We start from the raw sequence: 18,256 nt of genomic DNA on the forward strand, positions 1-18,256 counted from the left end.
AAACTTTTTCGGTAGGTGGAAGGGCAGGGAAAACTATTCCGGCAGCTTGGGGGCCAGGGAAAACTATTCCAGCAGCTGGGAGGGCAGGGAAAACTTTTTCGATAAGTAGGAGGGCAGGGAAAACTATTCCGGTAGCTGGGAGGCCAGGGAAAACTAGTCTGGCAGCAAGGAGGGCAGGGAAAACTATTCCAGCAGCTGTAAGGGCAGGGAAAACTACTTCAGCAGTTTGGGGGCCAGGGAAAACTATTCCGGCAGGTGTAAGGGCAGGGAAAACTTTTTTCTGTAGGTGGAAGGGCAGGGAAAACTATTCCGGCAGCTTGGGGGCCAGGGAAAACTATTCAAGCAGCTGGGAGGGCAGGGAAAACTTTTTCGATAAGTAGGAGGGCAGGGAAAACTATTCCGGTAGCTGGGAGGCCAGGGAAAACTAGTCTGGCAGCAAGGAGGGCAGGGAAAACTATTCCAGCAGCTGTAAGGGCAGGGAAAACTATTCCGGCAGCTGGGAGGGCAGGGAAAACTAGTCTGGCAGCTTGGGGGCCAGGGAAAACTATTCCAGCAGGTGTAAGGGCAGGGAAAACTTTTTCGGTAGGTGGAAGGGCAGGGAAAACTATTCCGGCAGCTTGGGGGCCAGGGAAAACTATTCCAGCAGCTGGGAGGGCAGGGAAAACTTTTTCGATAAGTAGGAGGGCAGGGAAAACTATTCCGGCAGCTTGGGGGCCAGAGAAAACTATTCCAGCAGCTGGGATGCAGGGAAAACTTTTTCGATAAGTAGGAGGGCAGGGAAAACTATTCCGGTAGCTGGGAGGCCAGGGAAAACTAGTCTGGCAGCAAGGAGGGCAGGGAAAACTATTCCAGCAGCTGTAAGGGCAGGGAAAACTACTTCAGCAGTTTGGGGGCCAGGGAAAACTATTCCGGCAGGTGTAAGGGCAGGGAAAACTTTTTTCTGTAGGTGGAAGGGCAGGGAAAACTATTCCGGCAGCTCGGGGGCCAGGGAAAACTATTCCAGCAGGTGTAAGGGCAGGGAAAACTTTTTCGGTAGGTGGAAGGGCAGGGAAAACTATTTTGGCAGCTTGGGGGCCAGAGAAAACTATTCCAGCAGCTGGGAGGGCAGGGAAAACTTTTTCGATAAGTAGGAGGGCAGGGAAAACTATTCCGGCAGCTGGGAGGGCAGGGAAAACTAGTCTGGCAGCAAGAAGGGCAGGGAAAACTATTCCAGCAGCTGAAAGGCCGTTCCGTTCAATCCGGGATTGCATAACTTTGCTTTCGGTGGCTGGGAGGGCTGGGAAAACTATTTTAGCAGCTAGGAGGCCACGGAAAACTATTCCAGTAGGTGGGAGGCCAGGGAAAACTAGTCGTTACAGAAATCCTCTTCAAACCCATGTAAACCATGATGCACCGGCAGCAGCGCTCCCGGGGCTCGGATCGGATATGCCACCACCGGACGGTTCAGAGAGGCACCTAGGGCGACTGCATACCAAATTTGGTGAAGATCGGGTAGCTCAAGGTGAAATGCGTGCGGTTCCGTAGACGTCAACAGCTGAAAGGTAAAATACGTGCGAATCCGTAGACGTTTATTGCCTAAAGGTAAAATGCGTCTCAAATATGTAGACGTGAATTGCCCAGAGGTACACTAGACGTAAAATACAAGAATTACATCTACGCTTATTAGAGGTAACTTTCTAAAAAGCTTTAGAGGTTTCTCGCGCCCTGGTACACGACGCGACCTTTACCTCTACATGGTAGAAGTAAACTCCGTAGAGGTAAAAACGCGTAGAAAAAGTTAGAGGCAAACAACCTAGACGCAATATATGAAATGTCTCTTTCGTAGAGGTCTATTTCTTAGAGGTACCGGGATCGTCCCCGAAAACCGGGCGGCGCAGGCGATGCCCCGCGCCCCAGCGACTTTTCCTGCCGGCCCTCCTTACAGTGCGGCAGGCGCGCGCGGCCCTTTTGTGCGCGGGGTATTGACGGGTCACTTCTCCGGCTGTTATCGCGCGGATTTTGATATTCCTAATGATGATGGCTTCTGCATGATCGAGCCCGGCCCGGCCAGACCCGGCCCGCGGGGGTGGCGCGCTGCCTCCGTGGCGCGGAGACAGTGCGGTGGGGTGGGGTGTGGTACACTGTACGCGCCGCTGCAAAGAGGGGTTGCTCGCTCTGGCCTTTTGTACGCAGTCTTTATTTTACCCCCCACCGACAAACAGGCCGGCCGGGGAGGGGGAGGTCCTTTCCACTTGAATAATGCGCCACAGTCGGTCCCTGCAGACTGATTCCGAGTGGGGAGTTCTCTCTCTCTCTCTCTCTCTCTCTCTCTCTCTCTCTCTCTCTCTCTCTCTCTCTCTCTCTCTCGCACTCGCGCGGCGTCCCGTAAGGGTGCGAGAGAGGCGGAGCGAAGAGAGCACGGCGAGCTCATTGCCCGGCTCGCAAAGTGCCCCGCTTTGGCGGAGTGGACCGCGGGTACCTCGGCGCGCCTCGGCGGGCACACTGTAACCTCTCCTTTCTGCCTCTGCCGGTCCTTCCCTCTTACAGTGTCCCTGCCGCTCTGCCGCCTGAGGTGAGTGGCTGCAGGCGATGGACCGGTGGACTCCAGAGGAGGTACAGTACCTCGCGCGCGAGGGACTGTCGCCGTTGCGTGGGGTATTGACTCGCACTCGTGCTTCGACTCGGAAAAACTCGCAATTTGAAATGAAGCAGCTTCGCCTTGCCCCCACGCGTGTTTGGCGACGGGATGGGACGCCGTCTATTTGTTCTGCAGTGTAGCTGGCAAGCTGGCCGTGGACATGAAGTATGTAAATGACGCAAAGCCGACGGCGTGCTGGTGACATCCTCCCCCTCGGCCGAGCCGCCGAGCCCTCGTCCGTGTCCACACGGGAGAGGAGCATCGCGGGGTGCGGGGTGCGGGGTAATCGTGGGACTAGTGTATGGGGAGCTTCTATTAGCACTACCTTCATCACTTATCCAAACAGTGTCTCAAATTGTGTCCTCCCCCTCTCACTCGGCTCTTTAATACACTCGTCGTCTCTCTCTGTCTCGTGTTCTTTTTTTTTCTTTTTTCGTATTATTCCCCTCGGTGCTGGACCCCTTCCCTCCACTCCCCCGGACGACACACGAACCCTAAGCTCGACGCCGTGCTGCCGGCTCGTCCGTCGCTCTGTCTCTCTCGCACCCCTACGGCACGGCCCGGGAGTGCGAGAGAGACAGAGCGATGGAGGCGCTGTTCGACGGCGTCCTCCACGCGCCGCGCGCGCCGGTCGCGGTGACCCGGTTTTCCCGGCCGTACCGTCCGCCGCAGAGGTCCCCGTCGACCGCCATGCCTCCAGGGCCATCCTGGGGCTTGGGGCTTGGGGCTTGGTGGAGGCTGCGTCCTGGCCGCACCCCGCATCCGCAGTGCTGCAGTGCCGCGTACGGTGACCACTCGGCTTCCTGGCGGTCCAGGTACCCCGACCCACACACCCGTCAAGTCCGAAAGCCAGCAAAAGCCCAAAGGGGCAACTTTGCACATGACATTCTCGCCGGGCGGGCTGTGTGACCCCGCCTCCGCGTCGAGCGTCCTTTTTCGCGCCACGCACTTGTGTCGCGGACTGTACCAGCCCGTGCACTCCGTGCAGTCTATCCATTGACAATAGCTCGTATCATGAGCTAATACCAACATTACATGGTGCTCAAAGGATGCACCGCATGGCCGGCGTCCTCCCTCCCCCTCTCTCCCTCCCTTTCTCCGTCTCTCTCTGTTCCACCCCGGCCCGGCCCGCCTCCCTCCCTCTCGTTGGTAATATATTGATGTTATCTGTCCCCATGATGTCAGAGCAGCACCGCGTGTACAGAGGGTCGGGCCTCACAATGTAAAATCGGGCCTCACTCTCGCACTGCCGTTCTCCACGCCCCTCGCGGCTCTCTCTCTCTCTCTCCCTCCCTCGCAGCCCGCTCCAAATCCGTGGACACGCTGCACGTTATCAGTCGATCGGCCGAAGTGATTTCGCGATTGGGCGTTGGGCGCGTAGGGACTCGCAGGCCGTAGGTTTGATTTTCTAACTGCTGCTGCTGCAGTTTGCTTCCGTCGCTCCGTCTCTGCCGCACTCGTGGGGCGTCCCGTATGGGTGCGAGAGAGACGGGCCGTTTCTTTTCCACTGCTAATCCGTTTCGGCAAGGCCGGCCGCGCGGCAAGGTGAGGCAGGCAACTTGTGGATAAGCCTCGGGCCGAGAGTCGAGGCCGCGACATTGAGGCAGACTGCTCCATGCTCCCTCAGCGAGGCGCACAGTGGGCCAGAAGGCCGGTGGAGGCGGAAAAAAATTCTAGACGCGTTTAGACGCGTTTAGAGCTCCAGAGTCGCCAAACAGGGCTCGAATCGAACGTGTGACCCCACCAATGGATTGCTCTCCGAACGAGGAATCCATTGGTGGGGCCACACGATCGGTTCGAGGCCTGTTTAGCGACTCTGGAGCTCAAAACGCGTCTAGAATTTTTGCGACCACCGCCGGTCTTCTGGCCCACCGTGCGGCGGCAGACGACAGTTACAGGGCTAGAGCGATGCGATCCCACCTAACCTTGTCGAACTTACCGAACGCGCCAAATTCGTTTAGTATTCGACGACGCTGCGGCAGCTGTTGGAGAAGTGCCCCTTCCCCTACCGCTCGCTCTCTCTCTCTCGCTCCCGCCCAACCCCCGCTCTGCGTTGAGTTCGACAATGGCACACACGGAACCGGAAAACCAGGCAACGCCAACTTTTTTATCGGTGGCCGTCTGTCTGTCTCTCTCTCTCTCTCTCGGTTGGCTGGTGCCGCGTCGGCCCGCCTCGTCGCCTCGGCAATCGGGGTGCATCCACGCGTCGCCGCTTTCTTTGGCGACGCTCTCTCTCTCTCTCTCTCTCTCTCTCTCTCTCTCTCTCTCTCTCTCTCTCTCTCTCTCTCTCTCTCTACACACACACACACACACACACGCGCGCGCGCGCGCGCAACGCCCTGCGAGTGCGACGGAGACGGAGCGACCCTCTTCGGGGTGGTGAAGACGTCGCTGCTTCCTGCTTTTTATCGCGCCTTGAGACATTCCAGCGTGCTGGTCGGCCAGCAGGTCTCTCTCGCACTCACGGGGCGTCCCGTAAGGGTACGAGAGAGACAGAGCGACGGATAACCGAGTCGCTCAGCGGCAGGGCCAGGCAGGGCACAGTGGGCCAGAAGACCGGCGCCGGCAGACAATACTCTAGACGCGCTTTGAGCTCCAGAGTCGCTAAAGAGCACTCGAACCGAACGTGTGACCCCACCAATGGATTGCTCGTTCGGAGAGCAATCCATTGGTGGGGTCACACGTACGAGTCCCATTTAGCGACTCTGGAGCTCAAAACGCGTCTAGACGTTTTGTCCGCCTCCACCGGTCTTCTGGCCCACTGTGCAGGGCCAGCCCCTCAAGCTCGCGACCCCGCCCCCGCCGTCGCCACCCACCCCCACGGGGCAGGGCAGGCAGGCCGGGGCTGCCATTGGGCGCCGGGACGTGCAGGCCGTGGCGCGGCTAGGCGTGGCAGTGCGGCCTGCCTGGGGTGGATCGGACTGGATGTGCCGGGCCGCCCCGTCCAGCGATTCGATTAGCCCACGCGCTACCCTGTCTCGCAACCTCGCGTGGCGGCAGTGTGGCGGCAGTGCGACTCGGCGATGGCAATACCCCGTGCGCTGGGTCTGCCCACAAGGGTTGCAAAGCGGTTGCGTTGGCACGCAGCGACCCTTGCGCGCGGGGTAGCGCCGCGCCGGCACTGCAATTTCAACTGCACTTGCATTCCCTGCGACGAAACGTGGCATTTTGAATTTTATTCCTCCCCGACTTTTGCCCGTCGAATGAGCATCGCGTCGACCGCACAGTGGGCCAGAAGACCGGTGGAGGCGGACACAAGTCTAGACGCATTCTGAGCTCCAGAGTCGTCAAGTGGGACTCGAACCGAGCGTGTGACCCCACCAATGGGTTCCTCGTTCGGAGAGCAATCCATTGGTGGGGTCACACGTTCGGTTCTAGTCCCACTTCGCGACTCTGGAGCTCAAAACGCGTTTGGAGTTTTGTCCGCCTCCACCGGTCTTCTGGCCCACTGTGGAGCGGCGAGCCCAGCCAGCGAGCGGCCGCATTGAGTCCTACGCCCTACCTGCGCCCTGCGCCGCGCGGCCGCCTGCTTCATGTGGCCCATGTGGCCGGCCAGGCTGGCCGCCGGCGCGCTGGCGACCCTAAGTGGATTGGATTATCGCTTCCGCGACTGAGGTCCGCCTCGCTTTTCCGCTGAGTCCCCCGACGGGGCCTCGCTGCGCTCTCTGGGGCCTCTGGGGCACCGAGGCCTGCTGCAGGGCACACGGTGTAGGGCCCCGTGGGGCGCGGCTGGGCGCGGCACGCGGCCGGGCAGGTAGGCGACAGCGAGCGCGGGGCAGTCGCGGGGATTCCCGGCCCGAGGACGCCGTCGGCCACCTTCGGGTGTGCCCGCCGTGCCCGCCGTGCCCTCGGAGGGGGCCCCGCCTAGGCCCAGCCGCCAGCCCAAGCAGGCTCGGCGGGGTCCTGGAAGCTGCAAGCTGCATAGTGCACTGCAAGGGAGGGGACGGCCGGTTAGTTTGCGACGGGCCGCGAGAGAGACCGGCTGGACGCTGCCGGCCGTGCTGCATGCGTGTGTGAGTGAGTGCGTCGCGAGGACATGGACGCCATGGAGGTCGCCGACGACGCCCTCGAGCTCGACGGCTCCTGGCTGCCGGTGCAGGTCAAGCTGGAAGAGGAGTGCGTGGACTTGGACACCCTGACGCTGCCCGCCTCGGAGCACCCCGTCTTCATCAAGGCCGAGCCCATGGAGTACACCATCGACAACGAGGACGACGACGACGTTCTTTACGTGGAATCGGAGCCCGCCAGTGAGAACGTTGTGTTGGTGAAAATGGAGGCACAGGGCGAGGACGGTGAGCTTGTGAGAGAGGACTTGTTGGTGAAGGACGAGGATGCCGTCTTGGCGGAGGACGAGGACGTCGTTTTGGTGAAGGACGAGGATGCCGTCTTGGCGGAGGACGAGGACGACGTTTCGGTGAAGGACGAGGACATCCTGGCGAAGGACGGCGACGTCGTCTTAGCGGAGGACGAGGACGCCGTCGTCGACTACTTAGTGAAGGCGGAGGAAGTCTTCTTGGTGGAGGACAAGACCGACCAGAACGGCGAGGGCGCGGTCTGCTCCCCCGATCAGACGAACGACGGCAACGTCGTCCTGGCGAAGCCGGAGGCCGTCGCCGACCAGGACGACGACGGCGATGACGTCATGGAGCAAGACGGCATGGCGGCGCAGCAGGAGGAGGCCGAGGAGTCCGAGCTGTCGGGGGCCGAGGAGTACGACATCGTGGAGTCGGGGCAGTCCGAGTGCGAGGGTCACGACACCGTGGAGCAGCCCCTCGACCAGCCCTCCGAGACCAGCAAGGACGGCGACGACGCGGCGGACGACGCGCTGGCCGTCGCGACGCCCACGCCCGCCTTCAACCTGCTGAACGTGGTGTCGGCACTGTGCGAGCGCGCCGACGAACGCCGGCAGCGCGCCTCCCTGGTGCACACGCTCGCCCCTAAGTACCGGCGCGCCGTGCGCGTCGTCGCCAAGGGGGTGCTGTGGCGGCCCGGCACGGTCGACCCCGACGACATCCTCGCGCTGGAGATGAAGAGGAAGATGAAGAAGAAGAGGAGACAGATGGCGGCAGCCGTCGACGCCAGGAGGTGGAAGGCCCCGGCCATCAAAGCCGCCCCCGCCGCGGACCCGCCGAGTGAGGAAGACGCTCGCCGGGAGATGTTCGGCGCGGCCCTGAGCGCCGCCCTGGCCGCCGCCTTGGAGAGCAGCAGGCAGTTCAACGTGCCGCACTTCTCGCCCTTCGCGACCACGGCGCTCGCGGACCAGTGGCGTGACGCCCCCGTTCTGCCTCCCTCGCCGCCGCGGCTGGCCGCCCTGGCCGCCCCGCCGTGGCCTACGCCCCTCGCACCTCCGCCCGCCGCGGTGCCTGCACGCCTGCCGCCTCCCCGCGACCGCTCCGTGCGCCGCCGCGGTGCCTGCACTGCTTCGCATCCCTTCGCCTCCGCGGCCGCACACGCTGGCCGTCCCCCCCGCGCAACGCACCGCCGTCCGCCCGCGGTCAACAGCACCACGATGGCCGTCCCCGCCCCGCGGTCAACAGCACCACGATGGCCGTCGCCCGCGTCACACCCGTGCGTCCCCGCCCCCGCGGTCAACAGCACCACGATGGCCGTCCCGGCCCCCGCGGTCAACAGCACCACGATGGCCGTCCCCGCCCCCGCGGTCAACAGCACCACGATGGCCGTCCCCGCCCCGCGGCCAGCAGCGCCGCGACAGCCGCCCACGCCGCCACCATCGTTCCTGCCGCGGCTGCCCTTCCCCCTGCAGCTGCCGTCACCGCCGCGGCCAGCACCCCCGCGGTGGCCGTCGACGCCCCCACGGCCTGCAGCACCCCGTCGACCGCCTACGCCGCCGCCAGCGTTCCTGCCCCGGCTCACCTTCCCACTGCAGCTGCCGTCTGCACCGCGGCCGCCCGCAGCGCGGAGGCTGGAGGCGCCCCCGCCGACGCCGCCGCTGTCCCCGCCGCCCCCGCCCCCGGAGTGGCTGCGCGACTTCCTGGCCGCCTGCCCCTACGCCTACGACGCGGACGCGGTCGCCGGAATGCACCCGGAAGAGTTCAAGCTCGCGCAGGAGTTCTGGCTGGCCGCCGAGGAGGCCTACTTCAAGGAGTGCGCGGCGGAGCTGGGCGTTGACCCCGAGGAATACGTGGTCAGTAAGCATGTGGTGGCAGGCTGCGTCTCTCTCGCACTCGCGGAGCGCGTGGGAGTGCGAGGGAGGCAGCGACGGTTCATTTGTGTCGCTCTGGTTTTTGTCCGTCCGGTTTGTGTCGCTCTGTGTCCGGAACGGGGTCGCCGCGTCGCCATTGAACGTCAATTAGTGCGCAGTGTAATCAGTGGACACGGCCGGTCCAGTGTGCCGGTCCCCGGCGTGCACTCGGCAGGCAGCTTCGCTCCGTCTCTCTCGCACCGCCCGCGGCCCGCGGGACGCGCCCCGAGTGCGAGAGAGACGGAGCGAAGTGCCCTGCCCACTAGTTCGCGGAACGTCCGCCACAGGGTGACCGTGCGGCCGCGTCCAGGTGCTCGCCATCCCGGCCATGTGGTGCTGGCGGTGACATGTCAATGACACGTCAACGAGCACGCCAACCAGCACGCCAACTAGCACGTCAATCATGCAGGTGCAATTGTTCGCCCTCGCGTTTGGGGTCATCTGCCTCAGCCTTCCTGGGGACGCGTGGTTGGTTCGGCCACGGATTCCTCTGCCTTGAAATTGAATTGTTGTCCCCCGCGGTCGATTTTAGCCGAATGTTTCGCGACAATGACGACGAGTGCATCGACTGAATCTATGAGAATCTCGTGCAAATCTTGGGCCTCGCCGAGCAGGGTCGAAGTCGGTGTGACGGCGTTGGTGGTGTGCTGTCGCCGAGCCTCGTGGCGGGGCGGGGCGGGGCGGGGCGGGGCGGGGCGGGGCGGGGCGGGGCGGGGCGGGGTTGGCGTCATGCGGGCGCAGCTCGGGGGCTTTGCTGGCGTCGGCGCGGCCGGGGCGGGGGGAGGAGAGAGGGGCGGTAATCTCGACCGGGATGGATGTTGGCTATTTTCGAAGCCCCTCAAGTGCCGCCGGTTTTATGATCGGATGAGGATAAACTGTAGAAACGGGTGCTGCTACCGTGTGTGTTGCTCGTACCACTCGTGCCGTGGCGCGTCCATGCTGCCGTGCTGCGGCGCCCGGCCGGCAGGGGGTGCGTAAAAACGGGGCCGTGCAAAGAGCGCAGTGCTCACGCTTTGTTTTTTTGTGTTTCAGGTGAGTGGCGCCCGGCCGAGTGACGCGGCGCGAGTGAGTACTGTACAGTGGCGTGGCCCCGCGGCCCGCGCCGCGCGACGTCGCGGCTGAGGCTGAGGGGATGATCTGTCTTGTTACGCGTTTCCCCTCGGCCGGATCTCGGTGTCTGCTCAGCAGCGCTGTTTATCCAGCTTTTGTCCGGGGGCGGGGAAGGGAAGGACGGAGGGATTATTTGCGGGGAATTCGGATCACGGCGTCGGCATGATGCGTCTCCGCCGTGCCGTCGCTCCGTCTCTCTCGCTCTGCCGGGGCGTTCCGTGTGCGTGCGAGCGAGACGGAGCGACGGAACGCGGAATCGGTCTGCTGGATATTGCAGGCTCGGCTCAGCGCGGCTCAGCTGGACGCTGCGGCCCGCGTCCAAGGCTGCGAGAGAGAGAGAGAGAGAGAGAGAGAGAGAGAGAGAGAGAGAGAGAGAGAGAGAGAGAGAGAGAGAGAGAGAGAGAGAGAGAGAGAGAGAGGGAGAGAGAGAGAGAGAGGAGAAGAGAGAGAGAGAGAGAGAGAGAGAGAGAGAGAGAGACCGGGTGGCCTCCGAGAGGGAGAGAGACAGAGAGAGCGCCCCGCCGCGGCGTCCGCTTAAGTCATTTACTTTCTCGCTGCCAAGATATGGAGCTCCGCGGCCCCGCGGGGAGGGTGGGCCCGCGCGATGGAAAATGAGCGAGAAAGTGAAGCCGATGAAAGTAAGCGGAGGCGGATGAAAATGAAAATGAAAAATGCGTTCTGTTTCGCTACTGCGCCGCTGCGCCCGATGAGATGAGGAGGGCGGATCTGCCGCCCCGCCCCGCCCCGCCCGCCCCGCCCCGCCCCGCCCGCCCCGCGCCCCGCGCCACCCCCTGTAAAGCTTATGAGCGCTTCCGTCAGCACTGCGGGGCGGGGCGGGGCGGCGGCGGGGCGGGGCGGGGCGGGGCGGGGCGCGGCGGGGCGGGGCGGGGCGGCGCTTCCGAGAAACGCGGCGGGATGAAATTGTGCGGTGCTGCGCCACACCGCCGAGGGGGATTGGAAAGTGTTTGAGGATTGTGATAGGACGGGAGCAATGCGACGGCGGTCCCTGTGTGTGTGTCTGTGTGTGTGGAGCGCGTGTCGACAATGGGGGCGCTTGTGTGAACACTTCCAGGGGAGAAACGAAATTTGGATCGATGTCGCGTCGTTTTGCCGCGCGCGGTCCCGTGGATTAGCTCGGCTCTTCCTCCGCAGGCGGTGGGGCTTGGCGACGGCGAGTGCCGGTGGAGGCCGAGCAGGCCGTCGGGGCACAGTGGGCCAGAAGACCGGTGGAGGCGGCCAAAACTCCAGACGCGTTTTGAGCTCCAGAGTCGCTGAAAAAGACTCGAATCGAACGTGTGACCCCACCAATGGATTCCTTGGTCGGAGAGCAATCCATTGGTGGGGTCACTCGTTCGGTTCGTCCTGTTTATCGACTTTGGAGCTCAAAACGCGTCCAGAGTTTTGGCCGCCTGCACGGTCATCTGGCCCACTGTGCGGGGGGCACCGCCATGGTACAGCACGCCCAGCCCAGCCCGGGTCACGTAACTCTGTTCATTAGCCGGGCAAGACGGCCAGGGCGGCCAGGGGGTTGCTCAGTTGGGGCGGCCCGGCGGCATGGCGGCATGGTCGAGGCCGCACGGCCGGGGTAGGGCCTCTGCAGGGTTTGGGCAGACGAGGACGCCCATTTGCATTTTAAAGTGCCCCGCGCCGGCCGCCGGCAGGCCCCGTCTCTCTCGCACCCACACGGGCCGGGCCGCGAGAGCGAGCGAGACAGAGAGTCCCCCCCGTCTGCCCCTCGCTCTGCGCTCCGCCCGGCTCTGCCTTTGCAGGAACAAATAAAGCGATTTCCTCTCCTCTTAAAAATGGAAATTCCCCCGTCCCGCCCCCTTGTCGGCGCCCTTGATGGCCTTGGTGCTGGAAGTGCGAATTTGCCGGGGGTTGGTTTAGGCGCTGCGGCGCTGCAGGGTGTGGCGGGGGACCCGTTCCTCTCTCTCTCTGTCTGCCACACTGTCGCCATCGAGCCCATCGGGCCGACCGACCGCACTGCACAATGGGGCCGTGTTTGCCGGTTCGCGCACCGCGTCTCGTCGCAGTCGCGGGGGCGCCGCCATGGCGCTGCGCTACGCGGCGCTACGCGGCGCTACGCGCTAGCACGCGCGCCAGGCCGGGCCGCGCAGCGCCGGGGAGGGGAATCAACTCAAGTGAAAATGTGATTTGGGAATGGCTCCTCTGCTCTCGCGCTTGCCTCGTCGTTGCGGCGCGGCCTGGCGCGGCCCTGCCCTTTGCCCTTCACCCCCTCCCCCCACCCCTTTCGCCCGGCGCCGGGGAGGGTGAGGGCGGCCCGGCGGCTCCTTTGATCCGGTGCCGCTCTACAATTGCGTCGACGCAACGTGTCGTCTCTCTCTCTCTCTCTCTCTCTCTCTCTCTCTCTCTCTCTCTCTCTCTCTCTCTCTCTCTCTCTCTCTCTCTCTCTCTCTCTCTCTCTCTCTCTCTCTCTCTCTCTCTCTCTCGCTTCCCCCTGGTCTATTCTGTCTATCTGGGGCGTCGTTCGTCTGTCTGTCGCGTAATCTTTCTAATCGAAATCCGCCTCTCGCGGCTCGCGGGTGTCTTGCAGGGCCGTCGGCGCCAGCGCGGCGCCGCGTCACGGCTAAAGTGTCTGAATGCGGGTATACAGTGTGTTGTTGGCACCCGTTTCGGGCCGAGGGTGGGTACAGTGCAAGTCGCCGGCCGACTCTAGTCCGCGGTGCCGCGGTTCGTGGCGTCCGCTGCCGGGGCTGCCCATAGAGGGGCTGCAGAGGCTCATGCTTGACGGAGCCGTTGTTGAACGTCCATCCTTAAACCTTAAACCATAGAGGAGCTGCCCATAGAGGGGCTCCCCATAGAGGGGCTCCCCATAGAGGGGCTGCCCATAGAGGGGCTCCCCATAGAGGGGCTGCCCATAGAGGGGCTCCCCATAGAGGGGCTGCCCATAGAGGGGCTCCCCATAGAGGGGCTGCCCATAGAGGGGCTCCCCATAGAGGGGCTCCCCATAGAGGGGCTGCCCATAGGGGGGCTGCCCATAGAGGGGCTCCCCATAGAGGGGCTGCCCATAGAGGGGCTGCCCATAGAGGGGCTCCCCATAGAGGGGCTCCCCATAGAGGGGCTCCCCATAGGGGGGCTGCCCATAGAGGGGCTGCCTGCCGGCCTTGCCGGCCTTGCCGGGGTTGGCGCATGCTGCTGCGGCGCCGCCGGGTGGCGGTCCAGAGGTCCAGGCAGCGTCCGCGGCGGACTGCGTGGCGCTCGGCGTGCTTGGCGGCGCCGCCGCCGGGTGGCGCTAGGGTCCAGGGTGGTGCGGGCGTCCCCACCACGACGCCGACGGCACGCCAACGGCCTCCCGAAGGGCGGCGCCGTCCAATGGGCGTCCGCCGCGCCAACCCCGTGGCTCCCCGTGCGTCCCCCACCCCCGCCGAGGCCGGCCGAGTGGGGGTGGCTTGGCGGAGGGTGGCGCGGCCCGGCGCGACGCGCAGCGGGGGTGGGGTGGGGGTGCGCTTGACTCCGGCGCCTCGCGCGGCGTCGCGGGGATTCGCGGCGTCCCACCACGCCCCGCCACGCCCCACCACGCCCCCGACGGGCCCGCCCCGCCAGCCTCCGCAGCCGCAGAGCGCCGCCGCAGAGTAGCGACAACACGACGGGGTAGCGACGCCGGCCGCGGGCATACTCCTCGCTCTAGAAGCCGGCCTCCGTGTGGCGGCTGGCGTCGTTGTCGCGCTGCAAATTTGCCTCTGATTAACCTCCTTTTTGCTGCCGCTTGCGTCCTCCAGTCGACGACCTTCGCTGGAGTGCGCCGTGCAGTGTGGGCCCAGCCGGTCTGAGGGGCGGGGCGGGGCGCGGCGTCTGGTGCTGCAAACACTACTCGTATGTACCCAGACGGCGGGCCGGCCCAGACGACCAGAGTGCCGTCGTTGAAAACTGTGCCCTCTTCGTGGACGCCAAGGGCGACCAAGGGCCCTCGCCCGGACCCACCCAGACGGCCCTCGTCCCGTCAAAACCCTTTCTAAGCCCCCGTCTAGACTGCGTTGGGATTTCGCTGCCCCTGTCTGTCTGTCGTGTCAATCTGTCTTGCCTGTCAGTGACCTTCGAAGACGGCGGCGAGTGTCCCTACTCCAGGCCGTCGGCAGTACGTACTAACTAGTGTACAGGGTGATTCATCTCAACACAGATCATTACGATGGGTGGCCTACCCTCGGCTCTGCAGGCGCGCCGCCCGGCCGGCCCGCTCGCCACGCTGCGCCACGCCTCGGTCGCCGCTCGCTCCGCTCGGCAGAGGCAGGCAGAGGCGGCGCGGGGTGGTGGGGGAAGCCAGCGGCGGCGTCTAGCAGAAGACAAGCGCAGTGTTTTCTGCTATGTTTTGGGGTAGATTGCACAGCCACGGGGTTCGCGAGAGTAAGCGCAGGTCATCGCGGGGTTGGGACGACGTCCTTCGCGGGGTTGGCCGCGGGTAACAGGGTCCTTCGTGGGGTTGACTGCGGGGATAGAAGTGTTCTTAACGCGGTAACCGCGGCTTACCCCCGCGAAGGACGTCGTCCCAACCCCGCGATGACCTGCGCTTACTCTCGCGAACCCCGTGGCTGTGCAATCTACCCCAAAACATAGCAGAAAACACTGCGCTTGTCTTCTGCTAGACGCCTCCGCCGGCTTCCCCCACCACCCCGCGCCGCCTCTGCCTGCCTCTGCCGAGCGGAGCGAGCGGCGACCGAGGCGTGGCGCAGCGTGGCGAGCGGGCCGGCCGGGCGGCGCGCCTGCAGAGCCGAGGGTAGGCCACCCATCGTAATGATCTGTGTTGAGATGAATCACCCTGTACCCAGGCACCGCGCGATGGGTGCGGGGTATCGCCTGCCGGGGCCGCACCGTCTTAGAACGCCAAGAAATGTCGTCGATACCCCACGCTGCTCGGAGTTTGGTCCAGGCGGTTGGCGCGGGGCGGGGTGGCGCCACCTTGCCTCTCAGATACGCGCGGCGCGCGCCTCGCCTCCCGGCCGCCGCCAAGGAAGCCCCTGGCGTGCCGCGCACTGCCTCGCCCCTTGCTGCGGAGTGCCGCGCGCCGCTCCACCCTCGGTAGCGGCACTGTAAGCTACCGCGCTCCGCGTGTTAAACGGCTGGGGGCTTCCCTCTTCCGCGCGTGACCCCGATGCCGGGGGAGGGGGTGTGCGGAGGACGGCTTGGCTTGCACTACAACGTGTTGTGTCGTGTCCCGGCCGAAGGGCACAACACGGCTGCGGTGAGCGAGAGAGAGAGAGAGAGAGAGAGAGAGAGAGAGAGAGAGAGAGAGAGAGAGAGAGAGAGAGAGAGAGAGAAAGGGGGGGATTACCGGATGGCCGCCCACGCCGCTCCCGGATTACACCGCCTTGCTGCTTTTGTCGCCGTCTCGTTTTTTCCCCTGTTTGTTTTTGCTCTTTTTCTGTTTTTCTTTGCGTGTCACTCATGGGCGCCGGTGCGTGGGCGGGGCGGGGGTGGGCGAGGAGACGGCCGATAGGCGGCGCCCGCGGAAACTTGAACGCCGGAGCGTCGCGGCGCGTCGTCTTGGCAGCGCGCGTGTGACTTCCCCCTCCCTTCTCTGCCGTCTGATTGAGTTATAGGCGCGGACCACCCCCTTCCCATCTGCCTGCATTAGCAGCTGGACTTTTGCCATGATTGAGAAGTGAAAGGGGGAAGGGGAGGGGGAAGGGGAGGGGGAGGGGAGAGAAGGACGCTTTATCCCCGTCGGCATCTTGGCTTTGCCGCTTTGCCGGCGCCGAAATAACTCCCCGAAAAGCCGCGCCGTTTCGCGTTTTGTGCTTCGCGTTTTGTTTTGCGGTGTGGGCTCCGGATGAAAGCGCCAGAGCGCCGCGCGCTTCCGCTGCAAAGGGCAATCGCGGACGCGGACAAAGAGGGCGGGAGAGCTTGCTGTGGGGAGCGAGGGGGGGCGCGTCTCGCGACTTTGGGTCCAGACGGCGGGGCGGGCGACGCGCCGTGGTGGGCGGCCGCGGCCGCGTGGGAGTGTAGGCGGGCGAGGTGGTGTCCCACCCCGGCGGGGGTGACTGGGCTGGGAGACCCGCACGAGGGTGGGCGTGCTGGTGGGCCCGTGCAGTGTACACCGTTTTGCGGTCTGGTCGTCGTGCTTTGCGGACACCCCTTCCCCCTCCCCCCGTCCGTTCCGTCCGGCGGTAAGTTGGCCCCACCCCCTGCGCATCCCTTTGAGTCGCCGGCCGGCCGGGCCCGAAGGGCGAGGGGCGAAGGGCGAGGGGAAAGCCGAATATGGTAGAAGCGGAGGGGAGGGGGTGAAAGATGGAAGGAAGTTTTGCGGGGGAGAGAGGGGGCTATATTAAGGCTGAGGGGTGGGGGGTTGAAACTGCGATGAGGTACCCGCCTGCTGCCCTCCCCTGGCTGCGCTGCCAGCGCTGCTAGCGCCGGGCGTGTGTCCTGTCCGCATGAGAGAGACAGAGTGACCTCCCCCTCCCCTCCCCTCCTCTTTGCCACCCCCTCGCCGTAATGCCACTTTGAGTCGTTTGTGCGGGCCGAGGGCCGCCGGGGCCGCGGGGTGCGGCGCGGCGGTGCCCGTCGGTGGCTCTGCTGCGAGCGCGGCGTGGCGCGGCGAGAGCCCCTGCGCCGTGCCGTGCCGTGCCGTGCCGTGCCCCGGCCGGCGCGCCACGCCTCGCCGCGCCGCGACATCAAAGGAGCGACAAAGGGGCCTCGCCGCCACGGCCCTGGCAGCCCTGGCAGCCTTGGCGCACGGGGAGGGCGCGGCGGCACGGCAGGGCAGGGCAGCCACGGCAGGGCGGCCCGCTCGACATGAAACGCGCACGAGGCTTTGATCCAACCCGACCAGCTTATAGAGACCGTTGTGGCATTGTGGAGAGGGGCGCCGCCGCGCCGCGACCTGCACTGCCGCCGCCACGCCACGCCCGCCCCGCCGCGCCCCGCCGCGCCCCGCCACGCCCCTCGCGGGCCCAGCGCGCGCGCTTCAGTTTCGAGTGGGACTCGGCTGCGTGCAGGTCGACAGGACAGGCCACGGCGGGAAGGTGCCGCCGGAGCGTCCCGCGGCCACGCGGAGTCGCCGCCTGTGGCGCCCCGGCGTGGACTCGGGGCCGGACGACGGCAACGATGTGGACGACGACGAAGCGGGCCACGACGCGCGGACGGCGCGGCTGCCGTGACGCGGTTGCTGGAGCGCGCGCACGCCGGCGGCAGGAACGTGGTGCCGCCTGTGGAGGTGGTTCGCCGCCGCGCCTCCAGGCTGGCGCTGAGGATGTGGCCAGGGCGGCCTGCCGCCGCGCTCGTGACGCCCGCCTTCCTGGACGCGGTGCGCGGACGCGCCGCCCCCCGGCCCAGCGCCCCCACGCCGCCACCCTCGCCGCCGCCGAGCCGAGAGGACCCCCTGTCGGCGCTGAGGGAGGCCATCTCCGGCTACAGCCCCGAGCAGACGTACGGCCTGCTGGCCTTCCCCCTGGACTGGCGGTCGCTGCCCGGCGGCCACGGAGGGCGTCGTCGTGGACTAAGGAGCGCGTGCTGCTGGCGGCGGCCCCGCAGTCATCCGGCTGGCACCACACGCGGCTGCTGGTGCTGGGGCGCACGTGGCGGCCGCGCGGCCTGCGCCACGTGGACATGCGGTCCCAGCCCGTGGTGTACGCGGGCGGCGGCCAGGGCGTCCCCACCAAGGACCTGCTGGCGTGGTGGTTCCGCGCCGAGTTCGCCCCGTCCGCCCTGGCCGTCAACCCCGCCGGCGCGGTGCTCGTCTCCGAGGACGGCGTGGACTGCCTGTCGCGCGGCGCCGTCCCCAACGTGGCCAACGTGTCGCTGGCCGCGCTCAAGCGGGCGGGCTGCTGGACGCCGAGGTGGCCAACGAGCTGCGGCTGCGGTACGCGTCGCTGCTGCTGGTGCAGCTGGCCGCGTCGCCGCTCCGCCACGAGCCGCAGCAGTTCCTCAGCCGGCTGTCGCTGCGGGAGGCCTTCCCCCTGCTGCACCGCGCCTGGCTTGCCGTCCGCAGCGAGGCGTTCGAGCGCTGCTGGGCCGGCGCGCCGGCCGCCACCGGTCCCAGGAAGAACCCCAGGGTCATCGACGGCGACCCTGAGGCCGCGACGCCGTGCCTCGCCACGCCCGTCATCGCCCTGACCCCGCGGGCCACCCCGGCCGACGCGCAGCAGGACCGCATGCTGCTGCTGCAGCTGCAGTGGCAGGCCCACGACGTCGGCCTCGAGGTGTCCGACGGCGACATGGTGGCCTGGGTGCGCGACGGCGAGGACCTCCGCACCAAAGTCTGGCCGCCCAAGGACGCCGAGGAGTCACCGCCTTTGGTGACAGTGAAGACAGAGCCTGTGGATCCAGACGACGACGAGCAGCAGGAGGCGGCAGATGCCCACGGCGCGGGGAAC

This window comes from Thrips palmi, unplaced genomic scaffold (assembly GCF_012932325.1).
Source record: "Thrips palmi isolate BJ-2018 unplaced genomic scaffold, TpBJ-2018v1 HiC_scaffold_2, whole genome shotgun sequence".
Taxonomy (NCBI): Eukaryota; Metazoa; Arthropoda; class Insecta; order Thysanoptera; family Thripidae; genus Thrips; species Thrips palmi.